This window comes from Chiloscyllium plagiosum, unplaced genomic scaffold, assembly GCF_037043375.1.
Source record: "Chiloscyllium plagiosum isolate Xiang-an unplaced genomic scaffold, Cpla_swu_hap1 HiC_scaffold_11, whole genome shotgun sequence".
NCBI lineage: Eukaryota > Metazoa > Chordata > Chondrichthyes > Orectolobiformes > Hemiscylliidae > Chiloscyllium > Chiloscyllium plagiosum.
In genome coordinates this window covers 23641444-23655231 of record NW_028270149.1, presented here as the reverse complement: position 1 = coordinate 23655231, position 13788 = coordinate 23641444, and the positions used below count along the sequence as shown (strand labels likewise).

Sequence of the window (13788 nt, the reverse complement as noted above, 5' to 3'; positions counted from 1 at the left end):
TAGCTTGGCGCTTAATGCAGCAATTAAACTAAAGTGGGGCATATCACTGTCAAAGAAAATTGTCAGTGGAAAACTCTCAGGATCAGACTGTTCACAATATTCCAGCTGAAGTTGAATCAGTTCCTTATACAAACAGATGTTTTCCTGCAGATTTCTTTCTTGGTTTTTCTCGCAGGCAGCTGCCAAGTGACCCCAACTCAGCTACATTTAACTTTCTTTCAGCTTTTTGTCTCTTTTGACAAACTTCCACTGCACCACACTCCCAAGACCCATCTACTCATCACCCATCAACTTTGTTGCTGCTGAATCCATCTGTCTTACTTCATCTTTTGATGGCCTTGTTCTTGTCAAAGTGTCCTATCTTGTAGTCACTCACACTGACCTTGTTGCTATTCACATCAGCACTTGCAAGTGTTGCTAAATCAATCTGCAAGTGTTGCTAAATCAATCTGACTTTGGAATAAAATATTCACAAGCTTGGGGTGGCATGGTTGCTCAGTGGTTAGCACTGCTGCCTCACAGTGCTAGGAACCCAGGTTCAATTCCAGCCTCAGATGACTGACTGTGTGGAATTTGCACATTCTCCCTCTGTCTGTGCAGGTTTCCTCCCACAATCTGAAAATGTGCAGATTAGGTGAATTGGCCATGCTAAATTGCCTATAGTGCAGGTTATTAGTGAGGAGAATGGGTCTGGAAGGGTCAAACCAGCACTTACTGTCCATTTGGCATTTGTGAATGAATGATGACTTGTTGGGCCGAGGGCCTGTTCTCGTTCTAAATATGAGATTAGGGATAAGATAAATTTAACTTGGTAGCAGGCTTCACTTCTTTGTAAGAAAATGCTTATTTTGATCATGAAAACTGTACAAAATTAATTTTCCAGAGCTGTAGGATCTGAGAGAATGTGTTTCATGGAAAGAAGTTCATCAAGGGCAGCCAAGAAGCTGCTGTGCCTCCATGATTAGAGGTCATGGGATCAAAACTAAAGAACAGCATTTGATTTTAATGATTAATACAGAACATTGGACAACTGATACCAACAGGTGACTGCAGGAGGTCTAGAACCTTTGTTGATTTTACTGGAGAATCTCCATTTAAATGACACATTGCAGACTCCCACTCAATAGTTGACCAGATTTCAACCTTAGACTCATTCAAGCCTGTAAAATGATAGATGGGCAGGGAATGGTTAGGCTGTCTGATCTGAAATTTTGCATCCCACCTGTCCAGACCCTCTCCCCGCCATGCTTAAAATCAAGAACTATGTTTTTGACATTAAGTCTATGTCAAGAACACAGTCTGGAGGTGTTTACATCAAATCAGTTCTATGAGTCCACACTCAGTCAGTTGGCATACCGAAAAAAGTGCAAGTTATCCATTCCTGTGCCCTTTGCTCTGCCTTCAAAGCTCATACCACATTTATTTTTACATTCCTCAGTGGTGCAATCTTATTTTGTTTAAAAATTAACAGAAAGGTACAATTTAGGAAGAGAATGGCCCACTCTTCAAGTTGATGATTGGACTTCAAATTTCATAGCATTAATTTTGGAGGAACAATGTTGTGTACTATTTGCAAAGTGTGCAGGAATAGTTCAGCTTTTGCTTAAAAAGGAAATGAATATTCACATTATAGTCTATTGTTTAATGCTGTATACATTAGTGCTGTTATAATCCCAACTCATCCAAGTTAATTATTGCTGAAAGATCTAACCTGGAGGACCTGAGGAGGGTCAAGGTTCAACCAAAGGTCATCATTAGATGCGTCAGATATACCATATCACAAAACAAGACTGTTGGTTAGAAACTAAATACAAGCAGTTAAAGTACAACAGCAGTATTCTCAATTTTAGGGGAAAAGGAGGACCCAGCCATCCCTAAATTAATGTTTAAGATGTTTGATCAAAAACACAATGTTCCATTTCATATTGAGAATTCTGCAACTTGAATCCTCTTCAATCAGCAAAGATCTTCCCTTTAGGCTATTGAAGTGTGTCCAGCAGTACTCAGCTGAGTGGGTGTCATTCTACGTGGCTGTGCATGGAATACTGCACAGCACTGTTTTCCTCAGGGAATGGCCATGTCACCAACTATCAGGTGAGAAGTTCAGAAGCAGCAGCACAAGAAGGAGGTATAAGAGAAGCAAGAGGAAATGGGGCTTTCTAAAAACTAGCTCATAGGATGTAGACACCTCTGGTCAAACCAGCACTTACTGTCCATTTGGATTTGTGAATGAATGATGATATAGTTTCAAATCAGGACGATTTTTGTGAGTTGGAGGGAAACTTGCAGGTGTGTGTTAAAATGAATCTACTTTTGTTGTTCTTCTAGCTGGAAGATGTCATGGGTTTGGAAAATGCTGTTGCTAGGATCTTGATGAACGAATGCAGTGTGTCTTGTAGATGGTGCATACTGTTGCCACTGTGTGTCAGTAGTGAAGGGAGTAAATGTAGAAAGTAGTGGATAGGATGTCAATCTCCTGGATGGTATCAAGCTTCGAGTATTATTGGAGTTGCACCTAACCAGGAACAAGGAATGTATTCCATCACACTCCTGTCTATGCCTTGCAGACACTACACAGCCATTGGAGAGGTAGGAGGTGAGTTACTCGCTGCAGAATTCCAAGCCTCTGACCTGTTGTTGTAGCCATTGAATTTATATGACTGTTTCAGTTCTGTTTCTGATCAATGGGATCTTCCTTGATGTTGATAATGGGTGATTCAATGATGATAGTGTAATTTAATGTCAAAGGATGAGGATTAGATTCTCTCTTGTTTGAGATGGCTGCTGCCCAGCATTTCTGCGGCCCTAACATTACTTACCACTTGTCATGGCAAGCCTGGATATTGTCCAGATCTATCTACTTGTGAAACCTGAGCTAGTTCAGTATCTGGAGAGTTGTGAGTGGTGCTAAACATTGTCCAATGATCAGCAAATAAGTCCACTTTTGAATTATGCTGGAGGGAAGGTTCTTGATCACACAGCTGAAGATGGTTGACCCTAGATCACGACATGGAGGAACTTCTGGAGAGATGTGCTGGGGCTGAGATGATTGACTTCCAACAGTCCACAACTATCTTCCTTTGTGACTGGTGTAACTCTAATAATGGAGAGTTTTCTCCCAGATTCTTTTTAATTCCAATTTTGCTCAGGCTCCTTGAAGCCATATTCTGTAAAATACTGCCTTAATGTCAGGGGCAGTGACTGGAGTCTCTGGAGTTCAACTCTGGTGGCACGGTGACTCAGGGGTTAGCACTGCTGCCTCACAGCGCCAGGGACATGAGTCGGATTCTCACCTCAGGTGACTGTGTGGAGTTTGCATTATCCCCATGTCTGCATGGGTTTCCTCTGGGTGCTCCGGTTTCCTCCCACAGTCCAACGACGTACTGGTCAGGTGAGTTGGCCATGCTAAATTGTCCATAGTGTTAGGTACATTAGTCAGGGGTAAATGTAGGGTATGGGTGGGTTACTCTTTGGAGGGTCGGTGTGGACTTAGAGTCATAGAGGAGTACAGCACAGAAACAGACCCTTCGGTCCAACCCATACATGCCAACCAGATATTCCAACCCAATCTAGTCCCACCTGCCATCACCCGGCCCGTATCCCTCCAAACCCTTCCTATTCATATACCCATCCAAATGCCTTTTAAATGTTCCAATTTTGTGTGGAGCTGCAGAAAATGGGGAAGACACTAAACAAGTATTTTGCATCAGTATTTACTGTGAAAAAGGATGTGGAAGATATAAACTGTAGGGAAATAGAATGTCCGTATTATAGAGGAGGAAGTGCTGGATGTCTTGAAACGCATAAAGGTGGATAAATCCCCAGGACCTGATCAGCTGTACCCTAGAACTCTGTGGGAAGCTAGAGAAATGATTGCTGGACCTCTTGCTGAGATATTTGTATCATCAATAGTCACAGGTGAGGTGCCAGAAGACTGGAGGTTAGCGAACGTGGTGCCACTGTTTAAGAAGGGTGGTAAGGACAAGCCAGGGAACTATAGACCAGTGAACCTGACGTCGGTGGTGGGCAATTGTATCAGCCTCCACCACTTCCTCTGGCAGCTCATTCCATACATGTACCACCCACTGTGTGAAAACGTTGCACTGTAGGTCTCTTTTATATCTTTCCCCTCTCACCCTAAACCTATGCCCTCTAGTTCTGGACTCCCCGACCCCAGGAAAAGAATTTGTCTATTTACCCTATCCATGCCCCTCATAATTTTGTAAACCTCTATAAGGTCACCCCTCAACCTCCGACGCTCCAGGGATAACAGCCCCGGCCTGTTCAGCCTCTCCCTATAGCTCAAATCCTCCAACCCTGGCAACATCCTTGTACATCTTTTCTGAACCTTTTCAAGTTTCACAACATCTTTCCGATAGGAAGGAGACCAGAATTGCACGCAACATTCCAACAGTGGCCTAACCAATGTTCTGTACAGCCGCAACATGACCTCCCAACTCCTGTACTCAATACTCTGATCAATAAATGAAATCATACTAAACGCCTTCTTCACTATCGTATCTACCTGCGACTCTACTTTCAAGGAGCTATAAACCTGCACTCCAAGGTCTCTTTGTTCATCAGCACTCCCTAGGACCTTACCATTAAGTGTATACGTCCTGCTAAGATTTGCTTTCCCAAAATGCAGCACCTCGCATCTACCTGAATTAAACTCCATCTGCCACTTCTCAGCCCATTGCCCCATCTGGTCCAGATCCTGTTATAATCTGGGGTAACCCTCTTCGCTGTCCACTACACATCCAATTTTGGTGTCATCTGCAAACTTACTAACTGTACCTCTTATGCTCGCATCTAAATCATTTATGTAAATGACAAAAAGTACAGGACTCAGCATTGATCCTTGTGGCACTCCACTGGTCACAGGCCTCCACTCTGAAAAACAACCCTCCACCACCACGCTCTGTCTTCTACCTTTGAGCCAGTTCTTTATATAACTGGCTAGTTGTCCCTGTATTCCGTGAGATCTAACCTTGCTAATCAGTCTCCCATGGGGAACCTTGTCAAACGCCTTACTGAAGTCCAAAAAAATCACATATACCGCTCTGCCCTCATCAATCCTCTTTGTTACTTCCCAAAAAAACTCAATCAAGTTTGTGAGACTTGATTTCCCACACACAAAGCCATATTGACTATCCCTAATCAGTACTTGCCTTTCCAAATACATGAGGAGAAAGTGAGGTCTGCAGATACATGTACATCCTGTTCCTCAGGATTCCCTCCAACAACTTGCCCACCACCGATGTCAGGTTCACTGGTCTATAGTTCCCTGGCTTGTCCTTACCACCCTTCTTAAACAGTGGCACCACGTTAGTTAACCTCCAGTCTTCCGGCACCTCACTTGTGACTATTGATGATACAAATATCTCAGAAAGAGGTCCAGCAATCACTTCTCTAGCTTCCCACAGAGTTCTAGGGTACAGCTGATCAGGTCCTGGGGATTTATCTACCTTTATGCGTTTCAAGACATCCAGCACTTCCTCCTCTATAATACGGACATTCTATTTCCCTACAGTTTATATCTTCCACATCCTTTTTCACAGTAAATACTGATGCAAAATACTCGTTTAGTATCTTCCCCATTTTCTGCAGTTCCACACAAAAGCCGCCTTGCTGATCTTTGAGGGCCCCTATTCTCTCCCCAGTTACCCTTTTGTCCTTAATACATTTGTAAAAAACCTTTGGATTCTCCTTAATTCTATTTGCCAAAGCGATCTCACGTCCCCTTTTTGCCCTTCTGATTTCCCTCTTAAATATACTCCTACTTCCTTTATACTCTTCTAAGGATTCACTCGATCGATCTTGTCTATATCTTACATATGCCTCCTTCTTTTTCTTAACCAAACCCTCAATTTCTTTAGTCATCCAGCATTCCCTATACCTACTAACCTTTCCTTTCACCCTGACAGGAATATACTTTCTCTGGATTCTCGTTATCTCATTTCTGAAGGCTTCCCATTTTCCAGTCGTCCCTTTACCTGCGAACATCTGCCCCCAATCAACCTAATACCATCAAAACTGGCCTTTATCCAATTTAGAACTTCAACTTTTAGATCTGGTCTATCCTTTTCTATCACTATTTTAAATCTAATAGAATTATGGTCGCTGGCCCCAAAGTGCTCCCCCACTGACACCTCAGTCACCTACCCTGCCGAATTTCCCAAGACTTGTTGGGCTGAAGGGCCTGTTTCCATACTGTAGGGAATCTAATCCTTTGTCCATATTTGAACCAAGGCTGCAATGAGTGCAGGAGGTGAGTGACCCTGGCGGAACCCAAACTGAGCAGCAGTGAGCAGATTTGTTGAGTGAATGCTGCGTTGAAAGTACTGTCAATGATCCCTTTTGTTACTTTGCTGATTAATGTGTGTAGATTGATAGGATGGTAAGTGACCAACTTTGGGATTGTCCTGCTTTTTGTGTGCGAGACATTCAGAGGTGATTTTCAATATTACTGAACAGATGCCAGTGTTCTAGTTGCACTGGAGTAACTTGGCTGGCGGTGTGGCAGGTTTTAGAGAATATGCCTTCAGCAGTCTTACTGGAATTGGCTCATACGCTTGAGGAATGCTACAATAATGGAGCCCCTTTCTGCGTGGGAAAACTAATTTAAGTTTGTGCCAGTCACCTCAACCCCAATTCTCCATGAACCAATAATTCCACACTTCATTCCTTCACTTTATCGCAGACCTTCACAGTGTCCACTTGGCCCCAGTTCAAATATTAGAGCCTTACATGATGCATATTTTAGAAATAAATAAACACAAAATGAAACTCATCACCCCAGTTCAACCTCTTGCCTGTCTTCCATGTGCCTTTTGTTTACCTTACTAATCCCAAACAGTGTGATCCCAGTGATGCAGCATAGCTAGTCGACGGCTGCTGACTTTCAATGGAGAGATCATAATGCTCTTTGAGGATGACCTTGAGAAGCCTTGAGTCTCGGAGGTTTTGATGTCACATTGAATTGTCTTAATATGGGCGATGGTAGTCTGGGCTGGCAAATGGGACCTGGTAGGGAGGTAGGGCGGGAGTAGAAATGCTTTCAGCCTGAGAGGAGCTGGACTGCACTGCTGTGATACCTTGCAAGTTCCTTTGAAAACTGGTAAACATCACCTTGATGGCTGTAATCTGAGTGTGCATGATAACAGGTCGAGCAGGCCGGGTGTACAAGCTGTGAAGTATGGAGGAGAGACTGGTAGGAGAAAGTGAGGTCTGCAGATGCTGGAGATCAAAGTTGAAACTTTATTGCTGGAACAGCACAGCAGGTCAGGCAGCATCCAGGGAACAGGAGATTCGACGTTTCGGGCACAGGCCCTTCTTCAGGAGAGACTGGTAACAATGTGTAAAGGTGAGGCCATGAAGATATGAATGTTTCATATGAGTCTTGATTGTTAGAAGATTGTAGGTGCGTGAGTGATTCACATGTGGTGAATTGAGCAGTAGGTGAGACAATTGGTGCCATTGGTGGAATATGGCATCTACTCACACCTTGACTACTCATGTACAGTCATTAAATGTCTTCCAGCACTGCAGACAGGTCCTTGGGACTGCATTCCTGGCAGTCACCGCCTTGGCTATTTGCTTTTGACACTTAGTATGAATGACCTCTTGATCCTCCACAGATACAGGGCATCTCTCCTTCTTTCTATCTCCATCACTACAATCTTCAATGCAGTGTCTGAAAAAAACTGGATATTCTTCCTCTCTCATGTTCAGCCATTCATCTCTTTGGTCAGATTTGGCTGACAAAGCATGGCTGGCCACAGTACAACTCCTCTTTAAGAGGTACTGGCTAGCTTTAATTCATATTAATGCACTGTATCTGGGCTGCCTGTGGAAGTGTGGAGCCAGTTGGGGAGAATTATACTGGCTGCATACAGAGATCATGCTAATAAGCAGCAGCACAAAGATGCTTGTGCGTCACTGTAAACTGAAAGAGTGGGCACTAATTTGACATTTTGATCCTCTTCCCTGTTTTGTTTATTGGATAAATGGGGGGGGGGAAGCCACTTAAACTCCATGTACTTTCACAAATCCAGCGGTGTTCAGGTCAATTCTAACTTCCAAAATCTAACTGTGTTTCAAATGAAGTCATTTTGGCAAAATATTCAGTCCTCTATTGAGGCATGTTTAGTGATGGTGGACCATTTAATTGGGTTGGGCACCATCCTCAGAAGACACATTTCACCAGCTGAGGCCTTTAATGGGCAATTGATGGCCATTCAAAGATCTTTCCCACCACTGCTGCTATTAATCTTTTGCCTAGCAGGAGACATGTGAAGCAGGGAGCAAAACAAGTCAACTCCAGATTGTTTGCTTGTAAGTTCCTGGAGTGGAATGTCTCTCACTCGGGAGTGCTCAGTGCCTGACCGACTCCTGACATCAGAAAGGGTCAGCGGTGGGGCAGTGCAGTAATTGTAAGGAGATCAGCTAGTGGAGTTCATAAAATGAGTTCCCTGCTAACCTAGTCCAATCAGGGAGCCCTGCCTGACAGATAAAAACAGAAGTGTCAGAGGTTCCGTTCACTCTGAGAACTAGCTGTGAGGAAATTGGACCAATGTCAGGTACTGTGCACGTAAACGATGATTTGGTGATGGAATACCAACCTCTGTGGAGTTATTTCAGTGGGAAGAGAGCGGGAACGCTTTACAAGGCTTACCCGAGGTCATTTATCTTGATGACATACTAATAACAGGGAAGACCAATAAAGGTCATTCAGAGAATTTAGAGATAGTCCTTAGATATTTCTCCAAGATGGGCATATGCCTTAAAAGAGAAAAATTTGTGCTCCAGGCACCTGGGCTACCTGGGCTACAGAGTCAACGAGACTGGGCTACCCCCATTTGAAGATAAAGTGAAGGCAATCAAAAATGCCCCAGCTCCCACATCTGTACAAGAGCTTAAGTCTTTCCTTGAATTGGTGAACAATTATGGAAAGTTCATAAGAAACCTGGCCTCCATCCTGGCACCCTTAGTATTGATAAAGGGTCCACCTTGGAGATGGTCTCATAGCCAAAATGGAGCCTTTAGGGAAATGAAGACATAGCTAACATTGTCTAAGGTGTTGGCAATCTATGATCCCAAGCGAGATCTGGTGTTGACATGTGATGCCTCCCTGTGCGGTATCAGGTTGGTGTTGGCTCACAAGTGGCCTAATGGAGAGGAATGCCTGATAGTGTATGCTTCCAGGACTTTGGCTGATGCAGAGCGCAAATACACCCAGATAGAGAAGGAAGGTTTGGCGATCATCTTTGGTGTGAGGAAGTTCACCCAATATCTTTATGGTCATAAATTTGTAATATTAACAGACCACAAACCCCTGTGAAGGCTACTCAAAGAGGACAAAGCTGTGCTGCCATAGCTTCAAGTCACATTCAGTGGGAGGCCATCTCTCTGAGTTTGTACAGGTACAAGTTGGAAGAAATGGAGATGCCTGGAGCTGCCTCCTGGTGGCAGATACCCCACCAGTGGTGCCATCGTTGGAGGAGTCCATTCAGGTTTTAAACTTTCTGGACATCCTTCTGGTCAGCGCTGGCAATATCAAACTGTGGACACAAGAAGATCTGGTGCTGGCGAAACTTAAACAGCTGGTGCTCTTGGGAGAAACAAAAGAGCCATTGCAACCAGAATTGAAACCTTTCTAGACCCGGCAAGACCAGATCATTTTATTTTGGGGAGCAAGAGTAATTATTCCGAGCCACATACTGGCTGAACGCCAAAAGGGTCACCCAGGCGTTGCCAAAATAAAGATGTTGTCGAGAAGTATGTCTGATGGCCAGGACTGGATGCAGATATGGCCACATTGGTGGGGCAGTGCCCAGAGTGCCAACAAGGTCCAAAATTATAGCCAAATTCGTGATAATGGCTGGTTAAAAATGTTAACTATGCCAGCCCCTTCATGGACTGAGCATTCTTAGTCATTAGTGGATGCCCACTCAAAATAGCTGTATGTTTATAAAGTTCATTTGTCAAACATGGGGACGACAGTAGAAAAGTTGCAATACATGGGCTCCTGGAAGCGTTGGTCACAGACAAGGGCCATTACTTACCAGCAGGAAATTCAAGTATTTCATAAAGTCGAATGGCATTCGTCACATAAGGACGACTCCATACTATCGTTCAGTGGTCCGAGTAGCCCAAACTTTGAAGGCAGGCTTAAAGCAACAGCCCACAGCTTCACTTGATACCAAAGTGTACCTATTTGATTAATGGACTATCCCTCATGCAACTACAAGGATAGCTCCAGCAGGGCTTCAAACAGGGAGATGACTTTGCACCAGGACAGATCTGATTTTCCTGGAACTGATGGTAATGATGTTGGGGGCGTGGGGGTGGAGGTGAAATGGCATCAGGAACACCAATGCCAGGCAGAAAACTCTGCTAAGTGAGAGAGAGTTTGCTTCAGGGGATGACATTTGGTGTCAAAACCTTGGGAATGGCCCTGCATGGGTAAATGGCATGGGTGACGCGAGGTCAAGTCCCATGACATACAAAGTTTGGGGAGGTGAGGCGATCCTGAACAAGCACATGAAACTGCAAACTTGCAAATAGGGCAGGAGCAAAACATACCCCGTCCCTCAGAACAGCCAAATAGGCTGTTGGAACCTGTGGGTGCTCCCCCTCCATCCAGTGTCAAAGATATCTCAGAGTCTGAGATAGACCCGGGAGATGTTGCAGCCAGGACACCTTTACTGTCTGAAGAAGACGATGAATTTATTACAAAATGCGCCATGTGTGAGAGATAGTCTACGGTTCGGTACACGCCTCCCATATCTGAGGCTGAGTCGACGGAACTGGACCCAGTGCGAAAACGCCCCAGGAAAGAACAAGTACAGGCCTACATCCCTGAACCTAGAGAGGGAAGGATGTAGAGATTGTAATGAGGTCATCCAGGTGGGTATGATGGAAAATGATTCCCTGACTGGAGCTGTTATCCTAGTCCAATCAGAGAACCCTGGCTGACAGATATAATCAGGAGTGTCTCCCCTTCACTGTTTTGATCACACAGCACTGCCCTCTGATGTGAAGGGCAGTGTTTGTCACTGGCCACCCGGGTGTTTTCCTATCTTCCTGGTGGTGGTGGAAATTAAATAAAAAAGAAAAAAAAAGAGGGGATAAATAAGCACTACTGCACTTAGGTGGTAGTGTGGGGGTTAAAAAAAAAAAGAATAAACAGGAGTTGCTTGTCACTGGCCACCCGGGTGTTTTCCTATCTTCCTGGTGGTGGAATTTGAATAAAGATTAGTGCACTTTGTGTCTTTCACTGTGTCTCACACCTGCACACACACACCATGGGTGCTGGGGAAAAAAATAAGCACTACCGCACTTAGGTGGTAGTGTGGGGGTTAAAATAAAAAAAATAAACAGGGGAAAAAAAAAATAATCAGGAGTGTCAGAAGTTCTGTTCACCCAGAGCTGGCTCTGAGGAAGCCACACCAGTGTCAAGTAGTATGCACATGTAAATAAAGGGTGACTTGGTGAAGGGATACCAGTCTCGATGGAGTTATCTTAGGGGACACTAAGAGACAGCCCCTTAAGCAGCCCTTGAACCCCTTATCATACACCTCTAACCTGGCATCCTGGTCATTGTATGTGTCTGGTACCAGCGGTGGCCATTGCCTCTGAGGTGGTGCTGATGTTTAATTGAGCTGATTGGCCAGCAACTCTTGGCGAAGCAGCACTTCTGCCACCCAAATCCTTGATCCTAGTGGAAGGCCCATAGCTGGCCTGTAAAGTGCCTGATTGGCACACGATGCAGTGGGCTGTCCAGAACAGAGGCATTGTGGGGCTCTGTAACCAGTAGCCAAGACACTCATCTCTTCCCACAATGTTCCATCTATTGAACTCTGTGAACAAAGCATGAGACTTTAAAAAAGGTTCCATTCCATATTGGGCAGGAGAGGGAATTACTTGTTTGGACACTGTGGGAGCTAAAATCATATTCTTAAAACAGGTTAAAAGCCTAACAGCTATCTTAAAGGCAAACAGTTCGAACAACTTACTAAAATGGAATGTCTCCCAATAAATTAAGGAATTGAATAAAAATCTTAATTTCAGGCTGGGTTCCCCTTTGTACATTAAGAAGGCAAAACAAACTCAATATTTCACCTTAGGTTGCAGGAACTATAATGATGTTAGTCTATAGAAAGCCAGCCATTCAATGGAAGCATTTTTTAATTGCATTATCATGCAACAGATATGCAGATGGAATTAACTTGCTGAGCAAATATTTATTGGAATCCCCGACCTAGTATTGGTTCAGTTCTGTTTTTTTTTCATTAACTATGAGGGGATTTTACTCAGAAGTGAGGTTGAGCCTGCTCAGCTATTTAATTTTATTTCTCTTTACTACTTTCAGTATTGAGCTCCCTCTACTGTTCTCCAAGAAATCTTCCACTCAACATTTGGAGAACGTTGCTCCCATGTGACATTTGCATTTCCCCAAACCAGCTTCCCTTCATTCTGCTCAATAAGAGCAGATTTATATGTGGATTGATGTTGACTGGGAACTCGTTCAAGATTCTGCAAACGCCTGATCCTTTCACCTCAGCAGACTGGGCTGAATCTTCAACTCCTCAGGTTTAACTCCATATCAAAATAACACAGCAACATAAAAATAATCTTCCTTTTGAAAAACGGACACAGAATAAAACTGCAATCTACAAACTCAGGCCCACTGCTTTAACCAACATGAGGTTTGTTAACAAAAGAAAGCACAAACTTGCTTCTCTGTCTAAAACCAGAGAATAAGGTTCTTTTTAAACTTTGTGTAGGTTCCCAGGTAGGTCTGGGTGTGGTGTGTAATTTTGGATATGGTCTGATTGAGAGATTGGCTTGCTGTCGGCTCTTTGGCACAAGGATGTAGCCTGAGACAGGGATAGGGAAAGGACTGCGGCCTGGTACGTTGGGGCCTGGAAGCTTGGCAGAAACGGAAGGCGATCTCTGATTTGAAGCAGGTGGGGGATCAAAGCCCAGAGGCAAATCTGGGAGGGGCATACCACAAGGGAGATCCGAGGCAAGAGGGGAGATTAGAAGCTAGGATCGGGTCAGTTGGAGATCTCCTGCTAAAGATCGTTTGGGTTTGGGTTTGGGTTTGTGTTGGTATCAGGTTGTTGGGGGAGGGGAAGAGGAGAGGACACTGGGGCTAGGGGGATTGGTGAGGACATTGTCAGAAGGGAATGCAGAGAAATCAGAGAAGTTGGTTAACGAGGTGGGATGTGAGATTGAAGCGTCAGGATGGGCAGATTGAAATTGTCGGATGGGGAGGGGGTGTGTGGGGAAGATTAGAAACACTCCTGTCAGGTTTCAATCATGAATTTGGCTGGTTCCCCGTGCAGCCCCCTCCATCCCTCCTCATAAACATCTCAACCTCTGCATTCTGTTGGCACATATTTATAATTCTAATATAAATAACAAGCTAAGAAACTGCCCTCAAATATATTTATGAACACATCGCACAACTGAATCAAATGAATTCTTAACCTGGTGTTTCAACTTCAAACTCTTAACCTTAAACTTTGAACAATCACCCCAGTGACCTTCTCCTGCTTAAGGTGTTTATTTCTCTGTAGTTTTACAGAGGAAATAGTCACTTCTTGCAAAAATGCATGAGGCTTACTTAGTGTTCAGATACAGATGCAGAAATAAAAGCTCAAAACTGACTACAGTACTTAAGCAAACATCTTTCTTATTTGAATATGGACAAAGATTGATGACCTGCCCTTGCGCTGCCACCAGTTCCACACTCTTTTTGTTTAGCTAACTGATCTG

General features: G+C 44.0%; 1 protein-coding gene across 3 annotated transcripts in view; it reads right to left on the bottom strand.

The window, feature by feature from the left end:
- col4a5 (collagen, type IV, alpha 5 (Alport syndrome)) overlaps nucleotides 1-13788 on the bottom strand; it is a 259440-nt gene that overhangs the window by 41476 nt on the left and 204176 nt on the right. The gene's annotated exons all lie outside the window — the stretch shown is intronic.